Source organism: Hippocampus bargibanti, linkage group LG04, assembly GCF_051943395.1.
Source record: "Hippocampus bargibanti isolate YZ-2025 linkage group LG04, ASM5194339v1, whole genome shotgun sequence".
Taxonomy (NCBI): domain Eukaryota; kingdom Metazoa; phylum Chordata; class Actinopteri; order Syngnathiformes; family Syngnathidae; genus Hippocampus; species Hippocampus bargibanti.
Genome location: NC_142737.1, coordinates 24,680,708 through 24,695,707, shown reverse-complemented (window position 1 = coordinate 24,695,707; position 15,000 = coordinate 24,680,708). Strand labels below are relative to the sequence as shown.

The 15,000-nt window shown below is 41.0% G+C and overlaps 1 protein-coding gene across 8 annotated transcripts in view; it reads right to left on the bottom strand.

Annotated features, from left to right (window-relative positions):
- The window catches only part of sema4c (sema domain, immunoglobulin domain (Ig), transmembrane domain (TM) and short cytoplasmic domain, (semaphorin) 4C), a 119,822-nt gene that overhangs the window by 97,287 nt on the left and 7,535 nt on the right, over positions 1-15,000 (bottom strand). The window contains exons 1-2 of one of the 8 annotated variants that reach the window (XR_016114740.1): positions 3,390-4,056; positions 3,091-3,152 (exon numbers count right to left, since the gene is read on the bottom strand). The exons of 6 other annotated variants lie outside the window; for them this stretch is intronic. The gene's annotated coding sequence lies outside the window, so the exon portion shown is untranslated. Of the gene's footprint in view, positions 1-3,090; positions 3,153-3,389; positions 4,057-13,341; positions 13,423-15,000 lie in introns of those variants that run through there. One more of the 8 variants, XR_016114739.1, reaches the window with a different exon arrangement.

The following is a 15,000-nucleotide window of genomic DNA, read 5'->3' as shown; positions in this document are numbered from 1 at the left end:
AGTAGAAATGATAAAAAAAACAGAATGAGTAGTGAGAGTAGTGGAAGACTTAAAGAATATCCATCTTTAAAAGGGGACTCAATTTCACTCATTATATTTAATTTGATAAGATTCAGCATGTCTTAACTCCTACTACTGTACTCAAATGGCAATTTCTCCAGCGAGAGGGTAGAAACTGATCAGCAGATACAAAGCAAGACAGCTTTGTTTGCGTTTAATTGATATTCACCGCCATTTCTTCCTTATTGTCTCTTCTGATTAGTTTCAGGCCTTTTTAAGAGTGTTATTGATTTTTTGACACAAACAGGCCGAGAGGTGTAGTATGTGTGTCTGTGTGTGCGCCATTGTGCCTTCCCAGCAGCACGCCTGGATTAATTCTAAAAAAATAGATTTTTCTTCTCACTCGTCTTTTTCAAAAATATTTGACCTAATTACTCAAACATGGCACAATATTGTTACAATGCTGATTAAGCAGGGATGACAACACAATACATGACAAATAAAATTATACTAAATAATTATTTTTGAAGTACTATGCACCAGTAACCAAATCATTGTAAACAGATTCATGGGTATTATTATTATTATTATTATTATTATTATTATTATTATTATTATTATTATTATTATTATTATTATTATTATTATTATTGCCAGTACTTTCTTTTTTTCCCTTCTAAGGTTTAACAATGTGCAAATAGTCAAGGGACCAAAAGTAAGTGCATGATTGAAGAATTCCCCCCAAAAAATTATATCCAGAAAGGATAAGCAACTAAAAAAGGGGAAAAAACAAACCAATGACATCCATCAGATTGAAAGAGTTGACAACAAATTTCCAAAACTATTAAAACAATCCATTTATTTTTGGTTCTCATATTCAGAGGTCACCTGGATAAATACTGAGGGTTGTGTCAGAAAGGGCCTCCGACGTAAAAGCTTGGCCAAAACAAACCTGCGGATCAAACCTCTAAAGATGGAGGACACTGATTTGCTGTGGCGACCCCTTGAAGGGAAAAGCCGAAAGGAAAAGAATAAGATATTCAGAGGTCACCGAGGTTGAACAAGGGTGGTTCTATTGAGTCTTTGATGGGGATGAGGTGGAGTCAATACTCTCATTCCAAAGCAAACTCTCCCTTTACACTTCTTGCTTTGTCTCCAGGGGCACAGTCATGCTGGCAGAGAAAAGGGCATTCCCCAAAATGTTGTCTCAAACTTGTAAGCATAAAATTGTCGAAAATGGCTTCTTCACCCTGTTATCACAAGGGTTATCACAACAAGCCATGTTTGTGACTTGTGGCTTTGTTAGATTTCCCAGCCGCCCGTGAACCCGGCATCTTCACAGCAAGACCCCTCAAGCCGAGCTCCCGATGGACCGCCACCACCCGTGGGCGCCCCGACCCCACCGTGAAACCTGCCGCACCCTGATGGCCGACATCGTCCAATTCGCCTGGCGACTCTGCAACTAGCTGCATCGTATATGTCCCCGATCGCACATCGTCGGACATCGCTTATGTCCACGATCGGACATCATATATGTCCACGATCGGACATCGTCGGACATCGCTTATGTCCACGATCGGACTTCGGGAAGACGCTTCATGGCCGACACGGCCGCCGACGTCAGCGTTCTTCCTCAGCGTCCTGCAGAGCGCCATGGCAGCGCGATCATCGCCACCGTCGCCGATGACCGGCCTGTCCGAGCCCGGCAGCATGGCCAACCCCACGCACCTTCGTCCTCACAATCCCTCATCGATTCTCCGACTTGACCGATCCCAGCCGAACAACTCACGGTGAGAAGACCTTCTGCCATGCCCGGTGACTTAACCTGCCTTCCATTCATCCAGGGCTTTGGTTCGGCTCAAGAGATATCTAGTTCCAATATACATTGATTTGCTTAAGAATTTAAGACTCGGGGAGAATGAGGTCCTCCTGCCCAATGGTTTATTGATTAATTACGAGGTGAGTGTTACTAATTTTGTTTGAATAGCAGCATATGCCACTGGTGACAGCCGCGTGACAGAGCAGCTGCTGACTACTGCTGGCAGCTTCAAGTTTGTGCTCACAACAACTGCAGACATTGTCATGGTGGCAATGGTGGGTTAGATTTTGAATCATTTGTTTTCATTTGGATTTCGGATAGTCCTGCACTTGCGGCGGGACATATTGCTTGACAATGCTTGGACAACACCCTTCTCAATGTTTTTTTTACAGATGGCAAAACACATTCAGTCATGATCACACTGCTCTGAATAAACTACCTTGAATGTCTTCCTTAAACACAGAAAATAAATAAAATAAAAATCATAATTAAAAGTTATCTATCACATGAGCCACAGACGTCACTGGTGATGATACGTCTAACCACAGGTTAAATTCACCTATAAAACATGCCATCTATTCTAAATACAGCAGTACCTCTACTTACAAACGTCACTTCTATGTGGAAGTTACAAAATGGCTCACCAGGAAAATATTGTCTCTTGTTACGAAATAAATTTCAAGGTATTAATTGTAAAAACACAGCGCCTAGTTTCCTGAACGTAACAGACTTATTGCTGCCCGGCCATTGGCTAATACCTGGCATTTTCCTGGCATCTCATTGGCCATGACAGACCTCTACCATATATTGATAAATGGATGTGTCTTTGTCATTCGCCCCTCGCACTATTAGGCATTCGGATAGTTTGAAGTAAATGTGAATCACACAGAAAAAGTTGCTCAATGTGTTGATGTTGGCCTTGGACATTTTCAATGGATCGTTAAAAGTCGACAAAAGCAAACATTACTTTGTAAGTTCTTTACAAAATCCCTGGCAAAACCCCCTTCTGAGTGAGATCACGGCCTAAAAAGGGCAACACACGATGAAGATGCAGGTAAAAGTTAAAGAACTATTATTTCTAATTGTTGAACCCAATGTAATTACACTATGCAAGACTCACGTTTATGGTGCAATAATCTCATTGTAACTTGTATTTGTTTCATATTAGGATGCATTTATATACAAAATTCTGACTGAAGACTGAAAGAATGAGGGCATTTAATGGAAAACGCATCTCTACTTAGAAAAAAAAATCTTCGGGAACCAATTACCATAGTAGAGGTACCATTGTAGATGGAAATTCACATTTCTGGAACACTCCATCATCTGGGACCTGCAGAAATACTCAGAATTCAATGGGTCACACATCTTCAATGGTGCCACACAGACTTCCAGGTGTGTCAGAAGACTTTGAGAGTGTGCAAGAAAGGCGCATAAGAAATTGACTTGAAGGCGAGAAAAGGCCCCTTGGTGGTTAAATGCACATGGAGAAATAAAAAAGACCAATAAACAAGCAAACACACAAAGGACCACGACGTCAGATAGCCTGTGTGTGCATGCAGCATCTAACCTGGCAACTCAACCGGATGTTGTTCTCTCTTTCACCGACGCTCTTGCTCCCAATTTCGGTCTTTCTCAATTTTTATATCTCCGCTGTCATCGCTGTGGCTTCATTCAAGTAAGTATTCCATGTATTTCAGTTATCTGTCTCCCCAGACAGTTTATCATTTCACTAAGAGCAGCTGACTGGGAAAACAAGAACAGCAATTGGTAAGTGCAACAACCTCAGGTCAAAGGTGAATCAGCAGTGGAATAGAAGCTATACGACTGTCTTTCTTCCAGAAATGCCCCCAGTACACAAAAGACAACAAGAGTACTTTTTATAGCTTCATCTGCTGATACAGCTGCCCTTGAAAGAGATTCGGGTGCTGGACTCAAAGACCCCAAAGAGTGTCTTCTTAACCCATTAGTTAATAAGATTTAACATTGAGTAACTATTTCTCAAAGTCAACACCATGATTAGATTGAAGGCTTTTTTCTACAATCCGGTTTTACGAATTGGCGAGGGTTCTCTGTATATGATGCACTGGACTTATCTCATTTGCCATAGAATGTGAGAATATTCGTTTTGCTCAAGGGAGAGTGAGAAAGAGGGAGCGAGAGAGAGAGAGAGAGAGAGAGAGAGAGAGAGAGAGAGAGAGAGAGAGAGAGAGAGAGAGAGAGAGAGAGAGAGAGAGAGAGAGAGAAAGCGAGATGGTTATTGTCAAGACAATGAAATGACCCATCCATCTCTCCACTCATCCATCCGGTTTCTTCTGCCTATGATGTTTTCAGGCTCCTCGGTGAGGGAGAGAGCAGTGCACCTAGCATCACTTCCAGGATGCAAACACAGAACCAATTACTATGATAACAATAACAATAATAATAATAATACATTTAGATACCCCACCACCTGTTACACTGCACAGTCATGTGTCATGTTTCACTATTCACAATTGTTTTTGTCATTCAATTTGATTGAAAACAAATTCTTTACTGACAGACAGTGTATTGTAAATTAGATATCAAGTAGACAGGAGGAACTTAATACAACGCTCATTCAATTAGTTTTATATATATATATATATATATATATATATATATATATATATATATATATATATATATATATATATATATATATATATATTGGATTGGATTGGATATGCCTTTATTAGTCTCACAGTGCCGCATATATATATATATATATATATATATATATATATATATATATATATATATATATATATATATATATATATATGCCAGCCAATCGCAGGGCACACAAAGACATACAACAGTCACTCTCACACTCACACCTAGGGACAATTTGGAGTGGTCAATCTGCCTGCCATGCATGTTAACGCGGGTTTTCTCCGGGTCCTCCGGTTTCCACGCGGGAGAACATGCAAACTCCATGCAAACTCCACACAGGGAGGCCTGACCGGGACGCGAACCGGCAACCTCTGCACTGTGAAGTCGGTGTGCTAACCACTCGACTACCGGGCCGCATATATATATATATATATATATATATATATATATATATATATATATATATATATATATATATATATATATATATATATATATATATATATATATATACAGTAAAGTCTCGTTATATCGATATCGGTTATATCGATAGTACCGCTTATTACGATACTATTTTCATTTCCCTTGCACATTTCTAGTCTTTTTATGTATAATTAGTACCGTTTAGTACGATACCCGGTTATTATGATAATCCGGTTATTACGGTGCTCCTTTTCATCCCCCGCTGGCCATTTTTGTTGTTTATATCGATATATCCGTCGCGCCCTTGGTCAACTTGGTCACGTGTCTTGTTACGTGAGCCGCCATCGGTCGCGCCATTGGTCGACTTGGTCACATGAGCCGCCATCGGTCGCGCTATTGGTCGACTTGGCCGTGTGACTTTGTCACGTGACACGCCATCGGTCGCGCCATTGGTCGACTTGGTCAGGTGACTTGGTTACGTGCCCAGCACCCGTGTAGCAGAGCCATTTTCATTTTCAGACGCTAGCTCGTGTGTAGCAGACGAGATTGAAGTGTTTGTGTGAAAAGGTAAAAATGGGAAGCAGAAGAAGATTGATTACTTTTTTTAAATTGTATACATAATACAGTAAGATGTAAGCGTTGCAGTTTCCCTGTTGTGTTATGTACATGCCCACTGTACTGTATATGAATGCAATTGTTTTTTGCAACAATGTTTCTTGTTTTGTCTGCTGAAGCGCGATGATTTTGAAAATTATTAACATTCCATACTGTGTATTAAAGGACAGCCGATGTCACTTTTTATTCAAATGCAAATAAAAATGACTTCACGCCAAGACGTCTTGCATTGCTTGTGAATCCAAACAATGGCTTCAGATTCGGATAATATGCTTTCTTGTTACACATCCAGTTATGAATGTTTCAAATACACTGTAGTTCTGAAGATTAAAGCATACATGTTTACAATCATTAAAGAATTATATGTGCCATTTTGAGGCAACATTGGGGGAACATCTCTGACCCCAAAAAAAAGGGAGCTAATGGCCAGCTCCGTTTCTTATATGGCGCTTGGCTGCCCTCTTTTGGCGGCTTTTGTTTAATGCAGTTCGGCGCAGAATCGGATATATCGATAGTCCCGGTTATATCGACATTTTTTCGTACTCCCTTGAATATCGATATAACGAGACTTTACTGTGTATATATATATATATATATATATATATATATATATATATATATATATATATATATTATTCACAAGGCTTCAAATCAAATGCTTATTATGTATGTATGGCTTACCATACAAATGGGTATTGGATCTTGAGTATGTGTGTACATTTGTCTAAATAATGTGATTATCCCCTACCCCACACCCAACATGTTCTCAAGACCTCTCTTCCAGAAATTACTTAGTTTGAATTGTGTTAAGAAGACAGTCCCAGTGTGAAGAGTGCATCGTCAACAAAAACCAACAGCTTGCCCATAATAGATATTTGAGTTTCTATCTATTTTTTTTAGAAAAAAATGAACATTGTTTCCTAAATATTTGCAAGGACCCAGAGGCAGTGTCAAGTTGAAATCAGAAGATGCTACGAGTACTGTATTGCTTAATGCTTAATGAAGAAAAGCAGGAGTGGCGTGTTTCTACAGGAATCATACTGTTATACGCAGTGACATGCGGTGAGGTTCATGGCTGGTGAGGCACTGACGTCCTCACAGTCAGATTTCCAAACATATGAACTCCACAGAGTAGCTTATTCACCATTTGATTGTCAACAGTTAACGTGTTTTGCTTAAAATGTCATGTCAGCACTCTTTATATACTGTGTACAAACTGTAGCATAGAATTATAAAAAAAAAAGTTATGATCGTACTGTTACCTTTACTTATAAATGAAGTCCAAGTCTCTCTCTGATGCTGTAGTAGCTGGAACAGTGAGCACGAGCTGGAGCAACTTTGTCGCTTCAGGAATAGTTTCAATGAGATCCTTCTTGGCCAAAAAGCTGAGAAGCTGTCCAGGAGATTTACATTCATCCCTCACCCTTTGTGAGCTATACAGTCCGGTGTTGTTCTTCCTTTAATTATTAGCTCCTGCTTCGATTGAAAGTTCAGTTTATAATGTTTTTTCAATTTAGATATGTAATCCACCATTTTGAATATAAGGCCCAGCAACACGAAAAAATGACGGATGAATGGATGGTTGCACTTAACTTGGTAACACACTACTCACTAACTAGGCCAGTCGTTAGTCAGGAATGTAGGAACAATCAGTGGGGCCACAGGGAGGGGTCCTCTGCCCCCCCAACCTGAGAGTAGGGACCTATCATAGCTGTGTCCGGCGCCACCATGTCTGGACATTAGGGATATATAAATGGGGCCGATACGACCAGTCAGACTTTAGTTCGCTGACGAAGCCTCTTGGATAGGAGGCGAAACGTCCGAAACCTTCACTTTTGTACAGATGACGGCTGAAGAAACCTTCTCATCGATTAACTTGCGAACTGTTTACTGTAGCTTGCTCTCACTAATTCTATTATTCTGCAGCCGAGGAGTCGCAAGAAAAATCTCTAATCACCAGCGCCCCCTATCATGAGGCAGGAGAACTGTGTGCCTCACCTATGCACATAGTTTTGATAAAAATAAAATAAAATAAACACTGTAGTAGTGTTTATAATGTAGAGTGACTGTACATTATATACACCAGCTAAACTGTAGACATTTAGTTCATATACTAAAAGCTTTTTAACACTTTAATAGCGATATGCAGAGGGACATCAATGCAGAGCAAGCCAGCAGTTAGCATAGCGATTGCGCAATCCATGGTGAGGCTCAGCCGGCTGCTGCCTCAACGCTCGTCTCTACTTAGTATTTGAACAGTAAATGTGAAAATTCAGCGATTTTGAAAAAAATTCCAAAAACGGTGAACTTAAATGGAAAAGAACGCTAAAGTACAAATTACTAAATAAATATAACTGTTTAATTTATTTTGTAATTTGATATTTCAATGATGACAGGTGAGGCACAGCCTCACCTGCCTCCCCTGACTGCACGTTACTGGTTATACGTAAGGTAGAATCTACTGTAAATTGTCAGTCAGAGGGCAAATGCAATCAACCAACTTCCCCAAATTATACAAGACTTTTCCTCCTGACTTTGTAGTCGCTCATAAATATGCATGTCATAAGAAATTATGTTTAACTGTACTTAAAACGTATGGCCGCACTGTTTTGTTATCATTTTTTAAAGCTGTTGAAATGCTTAAAATAGTGCTTGGAGACCAAAATTATTCTTCAGGGGTGTAAAATCTTAAACCCAAAGCTCACAAGTCAAACGTGTAATGAGACTTAAAATAGGTGCAAAAACGCAAGCACGAGAACACAAAAACCAACAGCTTGAAAAGGCAAAAGTTGCTTTGCACTTTCCCAGGGCGAAGGTTCGCCCACACTCAAGCTCATAGGAGCTCTAATAGAGTTGCCACGCAAGGGGCTTCCTGCAACTGATAACCCTGCACTGGCCTCTGTACAGTACCTACCCCAGAGAGAGGCCATTACCCTGGTTGCAACTCCTTCCTGGATAAGTTGCAGCTTACAAGCCTTATAACCACAGGATCACCTTTATTGTCTTTTTAAAACTTTGAGGCAATGGTAAGCGAGGTGCTCAATATGCAGAACAGCCGCAGCATTATAGTTTGTGGGTGCTTTCAAACAGCATGCAACCAGCACTTCCTGTTCACTAACGGGCAGTCCCACGGTAGGGAGGGCTAGTGCTGTTGGACGAGAACAATGACAAAAAAGGCTGTCATAAAATAAAAATAGGGCACTGTTTTATGGTCTTGGTACCGGGGCGGCCCGGTAGTCAAGTGGTTAGCATGCTGACTTCACAGTGCAGAGGTCGTGAGCTCAAGACCCGGTCCGGCCTCCCGGTGTGGAGTTTGCATGCTCTCCCTGGGCCTGCGTGAGCCTTCTCCGGGTCCTCCGGTTTCCTCCCGCATTCCAATAACATGCATGGCAGGCTGATTGAACACTATAAATCAGACATGGGCAAACTACGGCCCGCGGGCCACACTTGAGTATTTCGTTGTGTAATAATATATGTTGAAAGTGGTTCCATTTTTCAATAAATGTTGATTTGTTTAACTTTGCACCTTCAATTGAAACGTACTGTATTTAAAACAAAGGCAATCTTGATAAATCACAGTGCTGTCATGGTTTGCGAGGTGGTGATGGTGGTTGTGGATCCCAAATGTTTTGTTGTTGTGCCGCGAGAGTGGCTGCCTTTACAGCAGCTCTGTATTATGTTTTTCTCCTTCTTCCTTTCCTTTCCTTTCCTTTCCTTTCCTTTCCTTTCCTTTCCTTTCCTTTCCTTTCCTTTCCTTTCCTTTCCTCTTACTTTCATAACTTTGCTGCTGTAAAATGTAAATTTCTCCACTGTGAATCGATTATACTAGCCCATAAAATGACTTTTGCAGTAATAGTAATTAACTTTCATGTCCATATACTGTCCGTATATGCGTGTGCGTGTGTTTGTTTGTGTCAATGTGTTGGTGAAAGGCTAAATACGAGGATTTGTAAAACACTTTGGGAACCATAATATGTCAGTAAACCGCAATATAAGTGTCGTCCATTTGTCATTCACTATATCCTCACAGCCAAGGGGCAAATCTCAGCGTGTGCATGAGTTGTCTTTGGGTACTACTGGTTTTTCACATTTTACTTAAAGACAGTTCTTCACTGAGCTGTATATGATTTCACAAAGGTACAGAAAGTGCTTAAGAATGAATGACTCTCTGTGTCTTTGTGTTTATTTTTTATTCTGTTCTTTTGACTTCAAGACGGCGCCGCGCGAGTGGCTGTCTTTCCAGCAGCTCATGTATTTTGTTTTTCTACTTTCATTCTTTTCATCACTTTGCTGCTGTGAAATGTAAATTTCTCCACTGAGAGACAAATAAAGGCAAATCCATCCATCCATCCATCCATCCATCCATCCATCCATCCATCCATCCATCCATCCATCCATCCATCCATCCATCCATCCATCCATCCATCCATCCATCCATCCATCCACAATGGTTATTTGACTGGCAAGTCTGCAAAGTCCATATTTTTCAATGTGTTTTCATGTTGAGTGGACCTTGTAAAGTAGAGTAAAAGAAGTCGGATATTTCACATTTCCTCCCCTGGGTTTTGAATGAGGCACCACTGAAAATGAGGGCTTAGATCACGTACGGTGTTTTGCAATTTGTACTACTGCATATTTTATTTCTCTTAAGGTACATTTGCTGTCCCACATTTGCTGTTATAAAACTTCAGCGGACGCCATTTGACATTCTTGTAACTGTGCCCCCCAGCTGCCACACCCCCAAATCAGGACACAGTGAAGAGGAGTGCAGTTCCCTCAAGACAAGGGAAATCCTGTAACATCAACATTGCTTTGCAATTGCTGACAAAATGACCTTGCAGCTTATGGTTTATAACAGGGGTCGGGAACCTTTTTGACTAATAGAGCCATAAAAGTAAAATATTTATTTATTTATTTATTATGTTTGTTGAGAGCCACATGCACACGCGCCAACATACAAACGCTCGCGTGCGCGCACACACACAAACGCTTTTCAACAAAATATCAGAACGTATTATTTAAAATAACTTTGTGATAGTACTCACCGTTAACATGAATGGTTTTCCGTTCCTCGTGATTGGTAAAAATCCAGGCAAACGATCGGAATGAAATTCAATTTGCCGGTCCAGAGGCGAAGTTACTGCTAGCTAGCCTGCACTCGGCTCATAAGCTTCCACACTTGCTATCTGCAATCTACTTCTCGCAGAAGTATGTTGATGCTAACGTTAATATGGGGCTTGTTAAAATGTCACTGACATTCGACTGTTTCATCGATGGTATTGTTTCATTGCAAATTAGGATCAGAACATTTTCTCTCCTCTAATGCTCCGGTGCATTCACGCTGAAGTGCACTAGTTGGGCTCATTTAAAGGGCCGTTTACCTGTTTCAACATGACGGCCTCTATCATCCAATCAAAATAGCGCTTTCGGCCATTCTAGGTCAGTGTCATCCAATCAAAATTGTGCTCCGCCAACTGCAGCCCCAACGGGAAATGAACGGCGAAAAAAACGACATTATGTATTTAGTTTTATCGGCAAGCCATATGCAATCATCAAAAGAGCCATATATGGCTCGCGAGCCATAGGTTCCCGACCCCTGGTTTATAACTTCACACATCTTTAGTGAACATTCAGATAAGACACAAATTTGGACATTTATGGATGCACACATTTTTTAAAGGTCAGTGTCTCATTGTACTTTTCTTCCGGTGAGTAAAAGGTGAACATTTATGACGCTCTATTTTCTCCCTTAAATGAATCTCAGAATACCTTAAAGTATGGTAATGCAGATGAATGAATTTAAAGAGCGTGAAAAAGAGTGATGCGGTGTAGCTTGAGTGACAAAAATAGAGACTGGGGCTGGTTGGGAGCAGATGGCCAATAGTGATCAGCTGGTATGAAGTAAGTAACCGGGTCAGGCCACTCCTCCACTTTCATCGGACCGTTCATACATTATGCAGAAGCGCTGCCACTGTGAGGTGCTCCAACGAGCTTGTTTTGGCCAACATCTAAAGATCCATATAACAATTCAAATGTGTTAAACAGTAGCTCAATTGTGACACTCCTCCCCACGGTCCAGTGTGTAGTTTATAATTACACAAATCATGATTGCAGGGGAAATAACAGGTCACAATGAAAGGTTTGGTTCATCCATTCAAAAAATCTTGGTTCATCCAAGTGAACTTGCTCTTTTGATTTGCCTAGCAAACTATGAGTGTGCACCATATTGACTTTTCCACCATTCCTGGGAAAGGGTCTCCCCTCAAGGTTTATTCATTTATTGATTGCCGCTGTGGTCGCAGGGCTGCATCATTCATGCAGGGAGACAAATATTTATTATGGCCATATGCTCTACAATGTGAGTTTAAAAAAGCCTTTTGGAAGATGGTACAGACGAGAATTAATTTAATTTAATTGACTTTCTTCTGCGGGAACATTTTAAGCACAAGCAGTGCAATTAGAGACACCATACGGATTATTACACAGCTTTCCTAAGGCACGTTCACTTCAAAAACATGCTGACCACGCACTTGTCTGATCAATTAAGTTGGAGCTATTTAAGCGCTAAGTGCCGCTCTCTGGCAATGCTAAAATGACTCCAGTTCACTACCTGGAGTGAAGTAAAAGAAGTAGCATGGAAGATTGAGGCTTATGCTGCAGAAAGATAGAGAGAGAGAGAGAGAGAGAGAGAGAGAGAGAGAGAGAGAGAGAGAGAGAGAGAGAGAGAGAGAGAGAGAGAGAGAGATCAAAAGGAAGGGTAAACTGCAAAAGGAGCAAAAGCTTCTTGTCTCGGAACAACTGCAATCACAGACCCTGCTAAAGCCCTCCGGATTCATCCAACAGCCTGACAGAAATGTCTCAACAGGCGTTAAAGTGCTTAGAGCAGACTACTGTTTGTGAAGTGTATTGTGAGTGAAGGTAAAAATAAAAGTTGTTTTCTTTTATCAAAGTATAATTTGGTCTATCCAGTGTATTTTATTTTGACTTTTAACAAAACTCGCTCAGATACGTGTTAAAAAAAATAATGATACACACATCACAAGCAGAACTCTCGATGATGATGTAACGCATTTCATTACATCACCAGCGTATCAGTTGAAAACACAGCATTATTCAGGTGGGAGGGAACATGCTCGATAGTCTAAGTATCCTCATTTGATGTTTACAAGAGAACCTAATGAAGTGTTTGGTGAGTGTAAGCCCCATCATTATTATTGAATCCAGCACAAATAATGGTGGTACATTAGCATGACCACAAAGGTGCTTGTATTTCTTCATTTCAAAACATCAGGCTGTCCAGCTGAGCTTCACCTCCTGTTGTTACCCTCCGGCATAGACACATGCGTGCACGCGCAGTCGCACACCAACACACATAGGTCCACGTCCACATCACCCATCTGTTCAACTATCCAGAACTTGCATCTGGCCTGACGTGAACCATAACTTGGTATGCAAACACAAGCGTTCACTGTAAAACGACACAGAAAATTAAGTCGGGTCATACCGTTGAGTCGACATCAGAGTTGCAGTGCGCATGGCAGCAAGCGCAAAACACACAGTAGCTAAAACAAAATCTAATCTGCCTTTGAATGAGATTTTAAAAGGAAAAGGAATAGAAGCAGAGGATGAATCGAATCATCAAGGTTGTGAGCTTGCTGTTTGGATTGCAGGGAGCTGGTGCTGTTGCTCAGCAAAGGAAGTGTCAAACAAAGCCTTTCCAACAAAATAAAACACATCACACTGTTAGCAAATTCAGACGCATCTTGTGCTCGCAGACATCAGGCATGACCAAGGACTGAATGGCCTCTGTGTGTGATCTTGAATGTGAATAGTCTCTTAGGTTACAAAACCTGGAATCATCCCATTATCACAAGAGTTGACTGTGCATTCAGCTGCTCGCCATGTGGTCTCCAGTATCTGTTGCATTGACGTGATGCATGTGACACACTGATGACAATTAAACATAGAGCAGGCAGGGGACATCTAGCACAGTGGTGACATAACGGACATGATGCAGTGTTGACTCTTTGGTGTCAAAACACACATTTCTGTCACATACAGTGTCTGAAAATATAAAACCAACAGAGGTGAAAGCAGCTGGAGGAGACGCATCGAAGAAGAGATAAAGGAAATTAATGGTGCAATTGTTGAATGAGGGATGTTGAGAATCACTGTACTTGTTTTATTTTTAATATGAATTTCCCTGGAGTGAAAGCACGTTTTCATGGATGCCCTAAATGCAGAATATTGATTCAGATACAAATATTATTAGAGTTCAGCTGACCAAAACCTTTAATGATCTATTTGTAGATTACACTGCAATTCACTGGCAACCAGGATCACACTTAAGTCAGCTCGCATCGGCTCCACTTTACCTGCCAACCTAGTGAGAATGAACGGTAGAAAAAAGGATAATGGGAAGAATAATCAAACTTTGTTTTGAAATAATATCACAAAATGTTCACAACAGAGACATGGTCCAGAACCTCAACAACATACCCTCTTATATTTGCAGATGCTGTATGATGGGTTAGAATTGTGGGACGAGAATATTTTAAACAAATGAGATTAATGTGTGAGAGAGTGAATGAGAGAGAGAGGAACACGAAGGGAAGGGTACATGAGGCAACATGGGAAGCAGGCTGGTTGTCAGGATGTGGAGTCCACAAGGGGCACAAGGGTGTGCATGCTTGTGTGTGTGCGTGCGTATCAGAATCAGAATACCTTTATTCGTCCCACAATGGGGAAATTTGCAGTCCACAGCAGCAATTGAAAAGGGATGGGGTTGGGGTAAGGGTGAAAGGATAGAAAACAAGATATTCTAAGCATAACAAAATAAAAACGTCAACTGTATACTGTCTATCTATCTATATATATATATATATATATATATATATATATATATATATGTCATGATGCTAAAAGAAATGTTAAATAATTTTGTGTGTTCTGGATTTTGGATGGGAGAAAGGTGCACATTTCTCCCCATCCAAAACAGTAGAGTTGGGCGACCACTAATTGATTTAGACTGATTGAGAAGGTGATTGCAACCACCTGGGAATGGCCAATTGCCGCTGGGACCTGATTGGCCAGAAGCTCAGGTGAAGCACCTTTAAAGCCAGCCTGAGCCAGTCTCTTGGAGGAGGAAGAAGAGGGACAAAGGACAACCTGGAGAGCAGTGTTACCTGGGGCCTGCCGAAAACTGATATCAACTTCAAATAAAGAAAACTCACAATACCCTTCCTGCATCTGGCTGAGTGAACTTTTATCAACTTTCCACCTGCGTGCTGTATCGCCGCACGACAATTGGTGGCAGTGGTGGGATGGTTTCACCCTGCATGAAGAAGGTGGGATCGTTACGCCTTGCTGAAGTGGAAAAGATAAGAGGAAGCCGAGAGGAAGAAGGTGGGACGAGTAAGAAGTTGTGTAGCACGGGCCAACCAAACTGGACTGAAGAGTTCTGAAGGGGATCAAGGAAACCAGAAGCTTGAGTTGCCCCAAGAAGATGC